Raw genomic sequence first — 6,606 nt, forward strand, 5'->3', positions numbered from 1 at the left:
CAACCTTAGGATCACAACCATATTTTTAGAAAAAATTTCCTCCGCCGCACGCGTCGGGAATATTTCGTCAGATTTGACGGAATATTCCGTCACCTTCTCCGGCAACGTCGCCGGCGCCGAAAAACTGGAAAAACTTCAAATCGTGTTTTCTCACTCGTTCCTCAACCATTTTTCACGTTTCTTGAACCAAATTAAGGCCTAGAACTAGTAGAACAACGATAGACCACTTTTAAAGCCTAAAAATCACGAGATCATACTTGTCACCAAACTCAAAAACCGGCCAACTTCGAACCAGGCTATCCCGACGTCCAAATTCGTCCAACGAAGTACTCCTAGGCTCCTCGTGACACCACCAAGCTACCTACGAGCTTAGAAATCCCAAAAACTTGGTGAATAATTTTTGCATGAACAGTACACAAATCTGCCATTGTCGAATCAACGTGAAAACAACGGGTTTCTTACCTGAAAATGGTACGGTTGTACTCCCACGAGCTTCACGATCTCAGCTGTGCCCTTAGTTTCCTCGATCTGTGATGATTTAGTGTAGTTATGTGTGTGTCCGTACGAGTTCGAAGGAAGAAGAAGAAAGAAGGGAGCTCGGGAGAGAGAGAGAGAGACAGGGAAAGAGACAGAGAAAGGGGATAGAGACTGTGGGAGTGTGTGTGTGGCCCAGCACCTGCCAACACCACACCAAGCAACCAAAAACATAACGAACGAATTAGGGGCAAAGTTGTAATTTCACACGTACGTTAACATGAATTTTGGGACGGGCTGTCACAACCTACCCACCTTAATAGAATTTCGTCCCGAAATTCAAAACAACCAAATAGCAACCCCTAGTGGTCAAAGAACAATCGAGGATACAAATCCCTTATCCGATCTTCTGTCTCCCACGTAGCTTCCTCAACTGAATGATTCCTCCACAAAACTTTTACTAAGTTCACTGTCTTGTTCCTCAGAACCTTCTCTTTCCAATCGATAATCGTCACCAGTTCTTCGTCATACGTCAAATCTGGATTAATCTCTAACGGTTGAGGGGGTATCACGTGAGATGGATCAGCAACAGAATGTCGGAGCATAGACACGTGAAAAACGTTATGCACTCTAGCCAACTCCGAAGGCAACTCCAACCTGTAAGCTACCCCACTAACTCGTTCTGTGACCATGTATGGTCCGATGTACCTGGGACTCAACTTCCCCTTCTTTCCAAACCGCATAACACCTCTCCACGGTGAAAGCTTCAGAAATACCGAATCACCGACCTCATACACTCTGTCCGTAGCATGTCGATCTACTAAACTCTTCTGCCTGTCCTGAGCTGCTTTCAGGTTAGACTTAATTACCTGAACATTCTGAGTAGTCTCCTCGACAATCTCCGGACCCACTAAAACTCTTTCTCCAACCTCTGACCAACACAACGGTGTGCGACAAGATCTACCATTCAAGGCCTCAAATGGCGCCATGCCGATGCTCGAATGAAAACTGTTGTTGTAAGCAAATTCCATCAAATCCAACCATTGGTGCCAAGCATCGCCAAACTGCAACACCGAAGTTCGCAACATATCCTCCAACGTCTGAATAGTTATCTCTGACTGTCCGTCTGTCTGTGGATGATACGCCGTACTGTAAAGTAGTCTCGTGCCCAAGGCTTCCTGAAAAGCCACCCAAAACTTCGATGTAAATCGTGGATCACGATCCGAGACAATACTCACAGGGACACCATGATACTTCACAATCTTCGAGATAAACAACTCCGCTAACTGGCCCAAAGAATACTTCTCTCTCACTGGAATAAAATGTGCCGATTTAGCGAGCCGATCAACGATCACCCAAATGCCGTCAAAGCCATTATGTGTACGCAGGAGCTTGTACACAAAATCCATAGTGATATTTTCCCATTTCCACTCTGGAACGGGAAGCGGCTGCAACAACCCAAACGGCTTCTTCCTTTATGCTTTAACCTGCTGACAAACAGCACACCTGCTTACATACTTCGGCTATCTCCCTCTTCATACCCGGCCAATAATAAAATGGTCGAATGGTATGGTACATTTTAGTCGCTCCTGGATGCATGGCGTAAGCCGAGATATGTGCTTCATCAAGAATTTCTTTCTTCAAATCCACATTATTAGGCACGAACATTCTACCCTCTAGCATCAACATGTCATCCGAATCACGAACCCTAAGGTCTCGCCTCCTTCCTCGCTCTCGAGCTTGGATTAGTTCTTGAGTCTCCCAATCAGCTACCTGAGCTTCAAGCACCCGATCAACTAGAATTGGTCTAACTTGAAAATTAGCAAATAGCACCACTTCTCAATCTTCTGCTTCTAACCTCACTCCCGTAGCACGCAAGTCCACCAAAAGAGGAACACGACTAGCGTACAACACATTAATACGGCCCTGTGACTTCCTGCTAAGTGCATCAGCCACTACGTTTGCACGACCAGGGTGATAGTCAATCGTGCAGTCGTAATCGCTGAGCAACTCCAACCACCTCCGTTGACGAAGATTAAGTTCCTTATGAGTAAAGAGATACTGAAGACTCTTGTGATCTGTAAAGATCCTACACTTCTCTCCGTAAAGATAATGTCTCCACAACTTCAACGCAAAGATGATAGCAGCCAACTCCAAATCATGTGTAGGGTAATTCAACTCATGAGGTTTCAACTGTCGTGAAGCATAAGCAATCACCCTACCATGCTGCATCAATACACATCCCAGACCATTCAAGGAAGCATCGCTATAAACCTCGAAATCACCACTATCGTCCGGGAGTGCCAACACAGGTGCATGAGTGAGACAATGCTTCAACTGCTGGAAACTCTGCTCGCACTTATCATCCCACTCAAATTTAACATCCTTCCTTGTTAACCTCGTCAGTGGCAAGGCAATCACCGAAAAATCCTTAACGAATCTCCGATAATACCCCGCCAAGCCAAGGAAACTTCTCACCTCGGTGACGGTTCGCGGTTGCTCCCAACTCTCCACAGCTGCAACCTTCTGAGGGTCCACCAAAATACCCTGAGCAGAAATGATGTGCCCCAAGAACGCAACTTGATCTAACCAAAACTGGCACTTGCTAAACTTAGCATACAATTGGTGTTCCCTCAACCTCTTCAATATCAAAGTAAGATGTCGTACATGCTTCGCCTTCGACTTAGAATACACCAGAATATCGTCGATGAAGACAATAACAAATCTATCCAAGTAAGGCTGGAACACCCGATTCATTAAATCCATGAAGGCGGCTGGTGCATTCGTCAACCCAAATGGCATAACCAGAAACTCGTAATGACCGTAACGAGTCCTGAACGCCGTCTTAGGGACGTCATCCCTACTAATCTTTAGCTGATAGTACCCAGACCTCAAGTCTATCTTGGAGAATACACAGGCACCTCGAAGCTGATCAAACAAATCATCGATACGAGGCAATGGATAACGGTTTTTAATCGTCACCCGATTCAATTGCCTGTAGTCGATACACAGCCTCAAAGTTCCATCCTTCTTCCTCACAAACAATACTGGAGCGCCCCAAGGTGAAGTACTAGGCTGAATGAATCCCTTATCCACTAACTCCTGCAATTGAACTTTCAATTCCCTTAACTCCGCGGGAGCCATACGATAAGGAGTTAAAGAAATAGGATTAGTACCTGGAAGCAATTCAATAGTGAACTCCACGTCTCGATCTGGGGGTAAACCAGGTAAATCCTCGGGGAATACATCGGGAAAGTGTCTGACCACTCTCACGTCCTCAACTCTGTTAGGACCAGCCTCATCTAACACCACATGAGCTAGATATCCCTGGCAACCCTTAGACAACAACTTTTTCGCTCGCAAAGCCGAAATAACGCCATGTCTCACCCCACTCTGTTCACCCACAAAAGTAACCACAGGTAGTCCAGGACAGTGAAATGTAACCATTTTCCCGTAACAGTCAATGTTGGCACGATAGAAATGCAACCAATCCGTGCCCAGAATCACATCAAAGTCAACAATATATAACGGGATAAGATCAGCTGACAAAACAACACCCTCAACAATCACTGGACATCCTGGGTACACACAATCTACAACACATCTCTCTCCTCTAGGCATAGTGAACTCTAAATCGTACCCTAGAGGTGTGGGGCGAGGTTGCGTCACTTGAGCAAATGTATGAGAAATCACGGAATGTGTGGCTCCACAATCAATTAGGACTCTAGCAAAATAACCAAGAATGTTCAACGTACCCATAATCAAGTCTGGGTTGTTCTAAGCGTCTTGCAGGGAAATATTATGAAGACACCCTTAGCCCTGCTGTCGTCCGCCGCGACCTCTGCTCGCTTGAACACCGCGTCCCTGAGAACCACGCCCTGACTGGGCTGACCCGACTGTCGTGACGACCTTGCACTACTAGTGGCAATCTCTCCCTGTTGATACTGTCCTCCCTGGTACCACTGAGAACCGCCGGCTGCAGCTGGAGGATACGACATATAGCTGCCCGAATACTGAGGATAGCCACCCTGGGAATAGGGATCTTGAGGATACTGATACTGTCCTGGAGCATAAGGGACAACATCACCCTGATAGTGGTAAGCACCACCTCGACCCGTCTGGCCGTAGTTACTAGGACCCTGGATCTGCTGGATCGGTACAGGTGGTGGCATAAAAGTCTGGTGCGGTTTCTGCTGCTGACCCTGGGGACAATTCGCAGCTCTATGTCCCACCTGTCCACACGTGAAGCAACCACTGCTGCCACGCCTACACTCGCTGAAATGCCGGTTGTTACACCTGCGACAAACTGGGGCTCTGCCTCGACCACCATCACCCTGCCTCTGGCCTCTAGCACCACCAGAAAATCTACCTCCACGACCCTGTCCAGTGGCTCTGAAGCCACCACTAGAAGAACTCGAACTAGCACCACCCCTCTTGAAGTTCTGAGTCTGACGGGGCCCGAGCGACGCTTGACCTTTACCCTTGTCATCTTTCTTCTGATTGCCGTCCTTCTCTTCATCACTGTCGCTCGACATATTCTCAGAGTCCTCAATCCTCAACAATATCTCGTAGAAATCCTGGTAGGACTCACAGTGTGTAGTAGTCGCCATAGAACGCCACCTCTTCCTGGTGCCCAAACGGAAACGACGGAGCATCTCTGCTGGATTACCAGCAACATCAGGATGGTAGCAGGACATATCAGTAAACTTGCGATAGTACTCATTAGCCGTCATCTTCCGCTGCTTCAGCTCGGTGAACTCCTGCTTCTTCCGATCAATGTACTCAGGGGGCACATACCTCCTCTTGAACAAATCCGTAAAAACATTCCAATCAGTCCTCTGAGCTGGAGTCAACCTACGAAGCTCCTGCTCCCACCAGGCCGCAGACTCCGTATCCAGAAACCATGAGGTCGTCTCGACCCACCTCTCCATAGGAAGGTTCCCCTGATTGTGCAACACACGGAAAGTCTTCTCAATGTGCTCTAACCACCGCTCTGCGCCCTCATGACCCTCACTACCTTTGAACTTATCCAATTTCAGATTGTACATAGTCTCCAGAGGAGTCCTCTGGGGAGGGCGCATCACTGACTGAAGGGCTGTAGCAATAACTTCCCCCAACTAAGCAACATCGGGGAAGCTAGACTCAGAAGAACGACGTGGTTCCCGACGAGGCGGCATAATTCTGACAGAAGACACCAAAACCATTAGAAAACTCACACCAAAAACACAGGACTGCCAAACCTAGGCTCTGATACCAAACTGACACACCCCGACTGAGATCAGGGCGTGCTGGCCGTCACACGAAGGTGACGTAACCATGTGCACGTGCGGAAGCTAATAAGATAGTAATGTAAAAAGTACAAATAATTTAAAACTAGCATGCAAAGTACTAAAACAAGTGCTAGCGTAAGTGAGATACAAATTCAGAGCAAGACTACAGCAGTCCAAAAGAAAAGTTGCGACAAAAGTACACCCGAAGGTGACCCTACACTGGTGAGTGTCTGTCAGAAAAGTCGGAAGAACCCTCTGGGAAACCACCGAACCTGCTAAGCAACTAGAACCTGGAGGGGCGCAAAACAAAAGCGTGAGTGGGCAAAAACAAATCTTTTCTAAAACCATTTAGTAAAATACTTTCTAACCCCTCGCCGTAAAACCTGTATACTTCCCAGAAAATAAACATATATACGTATGTATAGGTATGCCAATCATACTCAAGAATATGCCATGTCGAACCCTCATAATGAAATGCAAGTGCTCAGGTATAAATCAATCAATAACATGTAATCTGGCAGCCGGAGTCACCTAACGTGACTTGTACGGCTGCATATAGAGCTCAAATCTCAAAATCAATAACTGAACCTACCCACGAGTCGGAACCACCTAAAGTGGTCTGTACGACAGGCCTGGGTGTAATATATATATACGCTCTAGTGCTACGATCACGTGAAGGCTGTGCGAATAATCGCGGGTCACCTACGAGTCGGAACCACCTAATGTGGTCTGTACGACAGGACTGTGCACCTAACTTGGATCCAAGCTGAGCGTGTGGTGCGGGAGGTGAACATCACGTGAAGGACTGTGCCCTACTCTGGGCGGGAGCACTAACACCGGGGGTGCAGGTTATGAGCTCTCT

This window comes from the organism of the source record quoted next, unplaced genomic scaffold, assembly GCF_019419815.1.
Source record: "Pyrus x bretschneideri cultivar Hongxiangsu unplaced genomic scaffold, Pyrus_bretschneideri_v1 Contig36, whole genome shotgun sequence".
Lineage (NCBI taxonomy): Eukaryota > Viridiplantae > Streptophyta > Magnoliopsida > Rosales > Rosaceae > Pyrus > Pyrus x bretschneideri.